The sequence below is a fragment of the Micromys minutus genome (assembly GCF_963924665.1).
Source record: "Micromys minutus genome assembly, chromosome: 1".
Taxonomy (NCBI): domain Eukaryota; kingdom Metazoa; phylum Chordata; class Mammalia; order Rodentia; family Muridae; genus Micromys; species Micromys minutus.
The window spans coordinates 194,632,179-194,642,538 of NC_137969.1; positions in this window are offsets into that span (position 1 = coordinate 194,632,179).

Here is a 10,360-nt window from a genome sequence, read left to right on the forward strand (position 1 = left end):
TAACCGAAGACCTAGAATAGTGATATCCATCCTCAACAAGAAAACATATGCGGGCATCACTATCCCTGACCTCAAGCTATATCACAAGGCAATTGTTCTGAAAACTTCATGGTACTGGTACAGAAATAGGCATGTCAATCAATGGAATAGAAGAGAAGGTCCAGAAATGAGCCCTCATGTATATGGTCACCTGGTTTTTGATAAAGGAGCCTTAAACTTTCAATGGAAAAAAGGACAGCCTATTCAATAAATGGTGCTGGTCCAACTAGCACTCAGTATGCAAAAGAATGAAAATAGACCCTTTCTTATCTCCTTTTACAAAGCTCAAGTGTAAGTGGATCAAAGATCTCCACATTGAACCAGATACACTGAAACTATTAGATGAGAAATTAGGGAAAACCTTAGAACACATAGGCACAGGAGAAAATTTTCTGAACAAAACACCTATTAAAAATGGGGAACAGAGCTAAACATAATGTTCTCAATTGAGGAATAATGAATGGCTGAGAAACATCTAAGGTTGTGCTCAATATCCTTACCCATCACGGAAAGGCAAATCAAAACAACCCTGAGATTCTACCTCACACCAGTCAGATTGGCCAAGATCCAAAACTCAGTTGACAACAGATGCTGGCGAAGTTGTGGAGAAAGAAGAACACTTCTCCACTTTTGGTGTGGTACAACCACTCTGGAAATCAGTCTGATGATTCCTCATAAAATTGGGCATAGTACTACTTGAAGATCTAGCTATTCCACTTCTGGGCATATTCCCCAGAGACACTCCAATATACAACAAAGATACATGCACCACATTTTTCATAGCAGCTCTATTTATAATAGCCAGAAACTGGAAAGTACCCAGATGTCCTTCAGAAGATGAATGGATACAAAAATTGTGGTAAATTTACACAATGGTGTACTACCCCACCATCAGAAACAATGGCCTTACGAAATTCTCAAAAAAATGGATGCATCTAGAGAATATCAATCTGAGTGAGATAACCCTGTCACAATAGAACAGACATTGTATGCAGTCACTGATAATGGGATACTAACCCCAGAAAGCTCTGAACACCCCAGAAAAATCTCACAGATTGTATGAAGTTCAAGAAATGAAAAAAGAAAAGAAAAAAATCCATTATGCTTAATTCTTACACACCAAGAAAACTGACTTATTACATGTTACATCCATTGTACATGTACTTTATGCTCATTATAAATAGTAATATCTTAATGCATACTATCAAACCTTTAAAAAACAAGCACTGACAAAATGTATTTGTATACTTTTATGCAAAAATATGTAAAATTTGTACATTTATTCTTGTTTTTTAAAATAAAAGTATGTTGTTGGCAATAAACAACATGTGCATGTGTAAGCTGAATAAATCCTTTCCTCCCAAACTGGCTTCTTGGTCATAATGCTTTGTAAGGGTATAAAAATACTGACTGAATAATACTGGGATCATATAAATAAACATCATCAACAGAATATAAGAGATGGAAGAGAGAATCATAGAGGCAGAAGACACCACAGAATACATTGACACAACAGTCAGAGAAAATGCAAAAATCAAAAAGCATCTAACCCCAAACTTCCAGGATATCCAGAACACAATGAGATGACAAACTAAGTATAAGAGGTGTAGAAGAAGATCAAAATCCCTTGCATCCTATGAGATCACCATGGACTAGGGCTGAACTTCAATAACAACAAAAACAACAAGAAACCCACACATAAGGAAGCTAAACAATGTACTACTCAATAATTGCTTGGTCAAAGTAGAAATAGAGAAAGAAATCAAAGTCTTTTTGTAATTTAATGAAAATGAAGGTACAACATACTAAACTTATGAGATACAAACAAACAATCCTAAGAGGACAACTCAAATCTCTGACAGAGTACAAAAAAAAAAAAAAAAAAAAAAAAAAAAAAAAAAAAACTGAGAGAGCATAAACTAATAGATTGATGGCACACCTGAAAGCTCTAGAACAATAAGAAGCAAATAAACCCTAAAGGAGTAGACAAGAGGAAATAATCAAACTTTGAGCTGAAATCAAACAAATAAAACCAAAAAGAACTATAAAAAAAATCAAAAAACTAGGAGCTGGTTCTTTGAGAAAATTAATAATATTGATAAACCCTTACCCAGACTAACTATAGGACAGAGTTTATTCAAATTAACAATTAGAAATAAAATGGGAGGCATAACAGCGGAAACTGCGGAAATTCAAGAGATCATCAGATCCTACTAAAAAAAACCTATACTCAACTAAAATAGAAAAACTAAAGGAAATGGACAATTTTCTACACATATAAAAGGTACCAAAGATAAATCAGGATAACATAAAACATCTAAAAAGCTCTATATGCCCTAAAGATATCAATTATCAAAACCCTCCCAACCAAAAAAAAAAAAAAAAAAAAAAAAAAAAATACCCAGACAAGATGGGTTTAGTGAAGAATACTATCAGATCTTTGTAAAGTCCTAATACCAATACTTTCTAATCTATTACACTAAATAGAAATAGAAACAGAGAGAACACTATCAAACTCATTCTCTATATCCAAAATTACAATCATTTTTAAATAACAAAAAGACAATACAAAGAAAGAGAACTTCAGAAAAATATTTTTTATGAAAATTGATGCAAAAATAGTAAATTTTTTTCAAACCGAATGCAAGAATACATTGAAATGTTCATTTTCTATGATCAAGTAGGCTTCATTCCAGGGATGCAGAGATGGTTCATTATAAGGAAATGTATCAACAAAATTCAATATATTAACAAACTCAAAGATAAAAACCACATGATCGTCTATTAGAGTGCTGAGAGAGCATTTGACACAATTCAATAGCCTTTAATGTTAAAAATCTGGGAAAGATTGGGAATGCAAGGCCTGTCCTTAAACATAGTAAAAGTTATGTCCAGCAAACCATAGCCAATATCAAAATGATGGTAAGAAAATTGAAGATATCCCACTAAAACCAGAGACTAGACAAGGCAGCCCACTCTCTACCTGTCTATTCAATATAGTACTAGAAGTAATAGCCATAGAAATCATATGGCAAAAAGATGTGAAAGAGATAAAAATTGAAAAACAAGAGGTCAAAATAATATTGTTTGAAGATGATATAATAGTATATTTAAGTGACTTCAAAAATTCCACCAGAGAACTTTTACAGCTGAAAAATAACTTCAGCAAAGTTGCTAGATATAAAATTAACTCAAACAAATCAGTACCCTTCCTCTATTCAAGAGATAAACAGGCTGAAATAGAGAATCAACACCTGTGACAATAGTAAAAAAGAATATGAAATGCTTTGTGTTGACCCAAACCATGCAAGTAAAGGATCTGCATGACAAGAATTTCAAGTCTCTGAAAAGGGAATTAAAGAAGACCTCAGAATTTGGAAAGATCTCCTATGCTCATCTATTGGTAGAATCAACATAGTAAATATGCCCATTTTTCTTAGACAATCTACAGATTCAATGCAATACCTATCAAAATTCTAACACAATTCTTACTAGAGTTAGAAAAAAATTGTAAATTCATTTGTAATAATAAAAAACTCAGGACTGCAAAAACTATTCTCAACAATAAGAAAACTTTCAGGGAAATAACATCCCTGACCTCAGTCTCTATTACAGATCAATTGTGATAAAAACGTTATGGTTTTGGTACAGAAACAGGCAGGCAAATCAATGGAATAGAAGCAAAAACCCAGAAATGAACCCACACATCTATGGTCATTTGATCTTTGACAAGAGACAAAAACATTCAATGGAAAAGGACACCTGCTTCAAAAAATGGTGCTGGTTTAACTGGTAGTAAGCATTCAAATGAATGCAAATTGATCCTATCTTATTTCCCTGTAGAAAGCTCAAGTCAAAGTGTATGGCTTCCACATAAAACCCGGTACAGTGAAAGCAAGAGAAAAGAAAGTGAGGAAGAGCTTAGAATAAATAGGAACAGGGGAAATGTTCCTGAAGGAAACAACAATGACTTATGCTCGAAGAGCAAGACTTGACAAATAGGGCCTCAAGAAATTGCAAAGCTTCTGTAAGGCAAAAGACACTGTCAAAAGCCCAAAATGGCAACCAAAAGATTGGGAAAAACATCTTTATTATTCCTACATCTTATTAAGGGCTAGTATCCACTATATACAAAGAACGCAAGAAGTTAAACTCTAGAGAATCAAATAATCCTAATAAAAATGGGGTACGGATCTGAACAAAGAATTCTCTCTCTCTCTTTATTTTTTTTTTTTTTTTTGTTTTTTTTTTGTTTTTCACATTTCGAGATCCAATGGCCTTTTTTTAAACTTTATTTTGAAAAACAAAGATGAAAGAAAAAAAATTAAATATTTTTGCATAAATGTATACAAATACAAATGTGTCAGTGCTTAGCCTTTTATTTTTCTTTTTTTTAAGGTATGATACTCTGCATTAAGGTCTTACTAGCTACAATGAGCAAAAAGTACATGTAAAACAGGATGTAACCCAGAATTAGTCAATGTTTTCTTGGTGTGTAAGGATTGAGCATAATGTTTTTGTTTTGTTTTGTTTTGTTTTCTTTTCTTTTTTTCTTGAACTTCACACAGTCTGTGAGTTGTTTCTGGGGCAGTCTGAGCCTCTGGGGTTACCATCCCACTATCAGTGATTGCACATTATGTCTGTACTTTTGTAAATGGGTTATCTCACTCAGGAGGATATTATCTAGATGCAACCATTTTCTTAAGAATTTGGTTAAGTCATTGTTTCTGGTGGCTGGGTTCTTTCCAGCTTTTGGCTATTATAAATAGAGCTGTTATGAACATTGTGGTGCATGTACCTTTATTGTATATTGGAGTGTCTCTGGGGTATATGCCCAGAAGTGGAATAACTGGATCTTTGAGTAGTACTATGTCCAATTTTCTGAGGAATCGCCAGACTGATTTCCAGAGTGGTTGTATCAGTTTACAACCCCACCAACAGTGGAAAAGTGTTCCTCTTTCTCCACAACCTCACCAACATCTGCTGTCATCTGAGTTTTGGATCTTGGCCAATCTGACTGGTGTGAGGTGGAATCTCAGGGTTGTTTTGATTTGCATTTCCCTAATGGCTAATGATGTTGAGCACTTCCTTAGATGTTTCTCAGCCATTCAATATTCCTCAATTGAGAATGTTTTTTTAGCTCTATACCCCATTTTTAATAGGGTTGTTTAATTCTCTGATGTCTAGCTTTTTAAGTTCTTTGTATACCTTGGATATTAGGCCTCTATCTGATGTGGAGTTGGTAAAGATCTTTTCCCATTCTGTTGGCTGTCATTTTGTTTTCTTGACAATATCCTTAGCCTTACAGAAACTTTGCAATCTCTTTAAGTTCCATTTGTTAATCATTGACCTTAGAGCTTGGGCCATTGCTGTTTTGTTCAGAAAAGTTTCTCGTGTGCCTATGTGTTCTAAGGTTTTCCCTACTTTCTCATCTAATAGTTTCAGTGTATCTGGTTTAATGTGGAGATCTTTGATCCACTTACACCTGAGCTTTGTACAAGGAGATAAGAAAGGGTCTATTTTCCTTCTTCTGCATGCTGAATGCTGGTTGGAACAGCACCATTTGTTGAATAGGCTGTCCTTTTTCCACTGAATATTTACAGCTCCTTTGTCAAAAATCAGGTGACCATATACTTGAGGGCTAATTTTTTTGATCTTCTATTCTATTCTATTGGTCCCCGTGCTTATTTCAGTACCAGTACCATGCAGTTTTCAGCACAATTGCCTTGTAATATAGCTTGTGGTCAGGGATAGTGATTCCCGCAGATGTTTCCTTGTTGTTGAGGATGAATTTTGCTATTCTAGGTCTTTTGTTATTCCATATGAAATTGCACATTGCTCTTTCCAACTCAATGAAGAACTGAGTTGGAGTAAACAAAGAATTCTCAAATGAAGAATATCAAATGGCTGAGAAGCACCTAAAGAAATGATCAACATCTGTAGTCATCATGGAAATGCAAATCAAAATAATCCTGAGACTCTACTTCATACCAGTTAGAATGGCTAAGATAAAACTCAGGCGACTGCACATGCTGGCAAGGATGTGGAGAAAGAGGAACACTCCTCCTCTTTGTTGGTGGGATTGTAAACTGGTAAAACCACACTAGAAATCAGTTTGGCAGTTCCTCAGAGAATTTGACATATTGCTTTCTGAGGACCCAGCTATACCACTCCTAAGCATATACTCAAAAGAAGCTCTAACATCTAACAAGGACACATGTTCCATCATGTTCATAGCAGTCTTATTTATAATCACTAAAATTCAAAGGAACCCAGATGTCCTTCAACAGAGAAATGGATACAGCAATTGTGGTACATATACACAATGGAGTAGTACTAAGCTATTAAAAACAATGACTTCATGATATTTCTAGGCAAATGGATGTAACTTGATTAACCTGATTGTGTTAACCCAGTCACAAAAGAACACTCAAGTTATTTATTCACTGATAAGCAGATACTAGCCCAAAAAGCTCAGGATACCCAAAAAACATTTCACAGACCTTATGAAGCTCAAAGAGAAGAAAGGTCAGAATGTCAATGTCTCATTCCTTCTTAGAAGGAAGAACAAAATTCTCTTGGGAAGAAATAAATGGGAAAATAGAGGAGCAGGGATTGGAGAAAAGATCATCTGGATTCTGCATCACTTGGGATTTACCCCATATACAGCCACTAAGCCCAACCATTATTGCTGATGCAAAGTAGTGCTTACTGGCAAGAACCAGATATGGATGCCTCCTTGAGGCTCTTCCAGAGCGATACAGATATAGAGGAGGATATATTGCATCAGACTGAACTTTCAGCTAAGCATCACTCTGAGGAGGAGGACTGTAATGAAGTAGCTAGAGAAAGGACTGCAGGAGCTGAAAAAGTCTGCAACCCCATTGGAAGAACAAAATTATCAACTAACCAAACCCATCACAACTCCCAGGGACAAAAACACCACAAATGAGTCCACAGGGAAAGACCCATGGCTTCAGTTGCATATGCAGCAGAGGATAGCATTTTCTGGCATCAATGGGAGAACAGTCCTTTGGTCTTGTGAAGGCTTATTTTCCCAGTGTAGGGCAATGCCAAGGTGCTGAGATGAGAGAGGATGATTGTGTAAGGAATCACCTTTATGGAGACAATGAGAGGGTGAGGGGAGATGGGATTTGGGGAAGGAGATAACAGTAGAAATACAAAAATGCTTAAAATCTGTACAATTATCTTTGTTTTTTAAAATAAAGTTGTTCAATTTATAAAAATAAAATAGGAAACACTGGTAGAATATGGTTAAGTAAGGTGAAAACAGGAGAAAAGGCAAGTATAGGTGGGAGATGAAACACTAATTGATCATATGCAACTAGGGCTTTACACCAAATCTGAACACATATAGGTCACCCTCCCTCAAAGGACAAGGGAACTGAGATGATTAACTGCCCCTTCTGGAAGGATTTTTCATTTTCAGCATGTTGCATGTTTTACAAAATAAATATACTTCAGTAATAAAGTGGTAACGTTGAAGTTGGCCTGCATGCCCCTAAATGTGCTGAGGGCCTGACTGTGTGCACCACGGTAGAGTGGCCTAAGGTGAAGCCAACCTTGCATTGCTCAAATGATGTCAAATTGGTTATTACATGTTCCTCATTTATTTTGATACAATGATGAATTTGAATTATTAAGACTTTTGTTTTAAAAACAATCTATGATTCATAAATGAGATCGGCTTGTCTTGTTTTCTCTTATAATTGTTGACATTTTTTATAACATGTTCAATTACAATTATAAAGTGACACCCTTTTAAAAAATTTTCCCTGGAATTATTTGTGTATTTTTTTTCTTTCCTGAAACTTTTGGTATACATAACACAATCTGTGCCTTCAGGTTTCTTTATATGGCATTAATCTTTTTTTTTTTTTAAAGACAGGCATAGCAGTTGATTTACTTAATAAAACTTTATTTACAAAGAAAAAAGAAATGTAAATACAGAGAATATTTAATTTTAAAAAATGGGAAAAAAATTAAACTCCAGACCTTTCTTGGGTCCCAAAGACACTGTCCTGAGAAAATGAGCCTGAGACTGAGCTCCAAGATGTCAGATCTTACGAAAATATGCTCAGCAAAGAAGTAGAACATTGAAAGCTACTGGACAGTTTTTTTTTTTTTAATAAACTATAGCCATACTCTATCATATTCTCATTGATACGTGATTCCATGATGTTGCAGTCATTAGGTTTTGGGTGCTAGAATTTACATGCCTACAACTATTTAAATTTTATATATCAACAAATGTAAAACAACATTTATTATGTAACAAATACATACATATCATTTTTTATAAAAGCAGAGAGTTTGTGTAAGTGGTGAGCTACCCTGAAATAAACCCATTTTGTTAGTGCTTTAGCTAAAGCCAGTGCATATGTCTCATTTATATTTCATGAATTATGTTTGCTGTAATACTTGTTAAACACAATGTCCCTTACTGAGTACAAGCATAGCAACTTACTCTGTAAAAGTCATGTTCCAGGCAAGCCACAAAAATCTTTTAATTTTAAAGTTATGTCAAATATGAAAATAAATCAATGAAAATACTCTTCTTTTGTTCTTTTCTTCTATAGGAAATATTATACAATTATGTAAAATTTAAATTAGGCAAGGTGATTCCAGTGTTCAGGAGGCAGAGGCAGTCAAATTAGTTCAAGGCTAGCTTGATATGCAAAGTGAGTTCCAGGAAAGCCAAGACAGTTACACAAAGAAACACTGTCTCAAAAGAACAAAACAACAGCAACAATAATGATGATAATGATAAGTATATTGTATGTTTTGATGGATTTTAATGCAATGCAAAACTTTTTATTTATATTTTTCTTCAAGTATTCTAACCATAGTTTTATACTATGTATTTTGAAAACTGTATTTCAAATAATGTTAAGATACTAAAATTGAAATAAATTTCCTAATATATCAGTAGAAACATCTGAAAGTAATAAATAAACTTTAACTTCTGTACATATTTATGTACACATATATATATGCATATATTATATATAATATATATTAACTTGCAAGAAGATTATATCCTATTCTTATAGTGAGAGATTCCAAAGGGTTTTCTTTACCTTGTTTGTTTAGGTTTTGTGGGGGTGGTGTGGTTAGTGTTGATTTTTGCATCTGAGGCATGACAGACATGAGAGAGAAGAAGGACTACTAAACATATACATAATTTTAAATAAATTTTATTTCAAAGTTTGAAGAAAACATACAGGGTGCACATTTTAATAGCAATGTACAAAACAACTGTCCTTTAAATTTTCAGTGTCTATAGCAACATTCTAAGATTGCTGTTTAATAAAATAGATTTATTGTCACAGTAGGGAAATTCATTCTGCCTTTAAAATTAAGGTATTCACATAGACAGAGTATAATCTCCATGCCTGGGAAATATCTTGTCAAAGAAAAAAAATCTTTTTCTGTAATTTCAATTCAAAAATACTCACAAGACTGCATTTCATTTAGATTTGGCCACATGGAGTGCCTTTTCAACACACACATTTGATATTAGATATGAGAGTCTCTTTTCTTTTTCCTATATTCATTTTAGCATTAACTAAGCATCTCACATTGAGCTGACTTACACAGAATCTGGTGATTTTAAGAAAATGGAAAGTTTCAGGAGGAAGTGCACATTTCTGACCTAGAGTTATATTATATGCTTCCCCAGGAAGTGTCAACAGAAATAACTTGCTTAAGTGTTCACAGTACTGGCTTGAATAGGTTTTAATCTCTCATTCCGGGCATAGTCAGGAATTTGCTTTCTATTTAGAATTAGTTTGCTCAGTTGTATCTTTTGCCCTTCATAGTTACAGAAAAGAACAAAGAATGATATTGAATACAGACCTCGCTTTTTTCATAAGCTGTATACCTTTCCAGATAGTGAATGTGATGGCCCTCAGTCACATATGCATCCCAAATGATGCATAGCTGGCTGGAGACAGGTGGACACATCTGTTCCAGTCTATCAGACCTGACTCACTCTGTGTTCTGTAATCATTATTGTTTTTATCCCAAATTACAGTGTCAATCTGTTCAGAATTAATATGTATTACTCTGCTACTTGCTACACAATTTCTAGCTTATTTGTTGGACCAAATCCTGCCATAATCACTTTGGCAATATTCCCCCTGAAAATCGGAAGGAGAGATTGTATATCCAGAGGTTATGCTTCCTTCACATGTTGAAAGATGTTTGTACATAAGTGGATAATACTGTTATTTCCAATGAATACTTTCCTGTGTCAACAGAAATAACTTGCTTAAGTGTTCACAGTACTGGCTTGAAT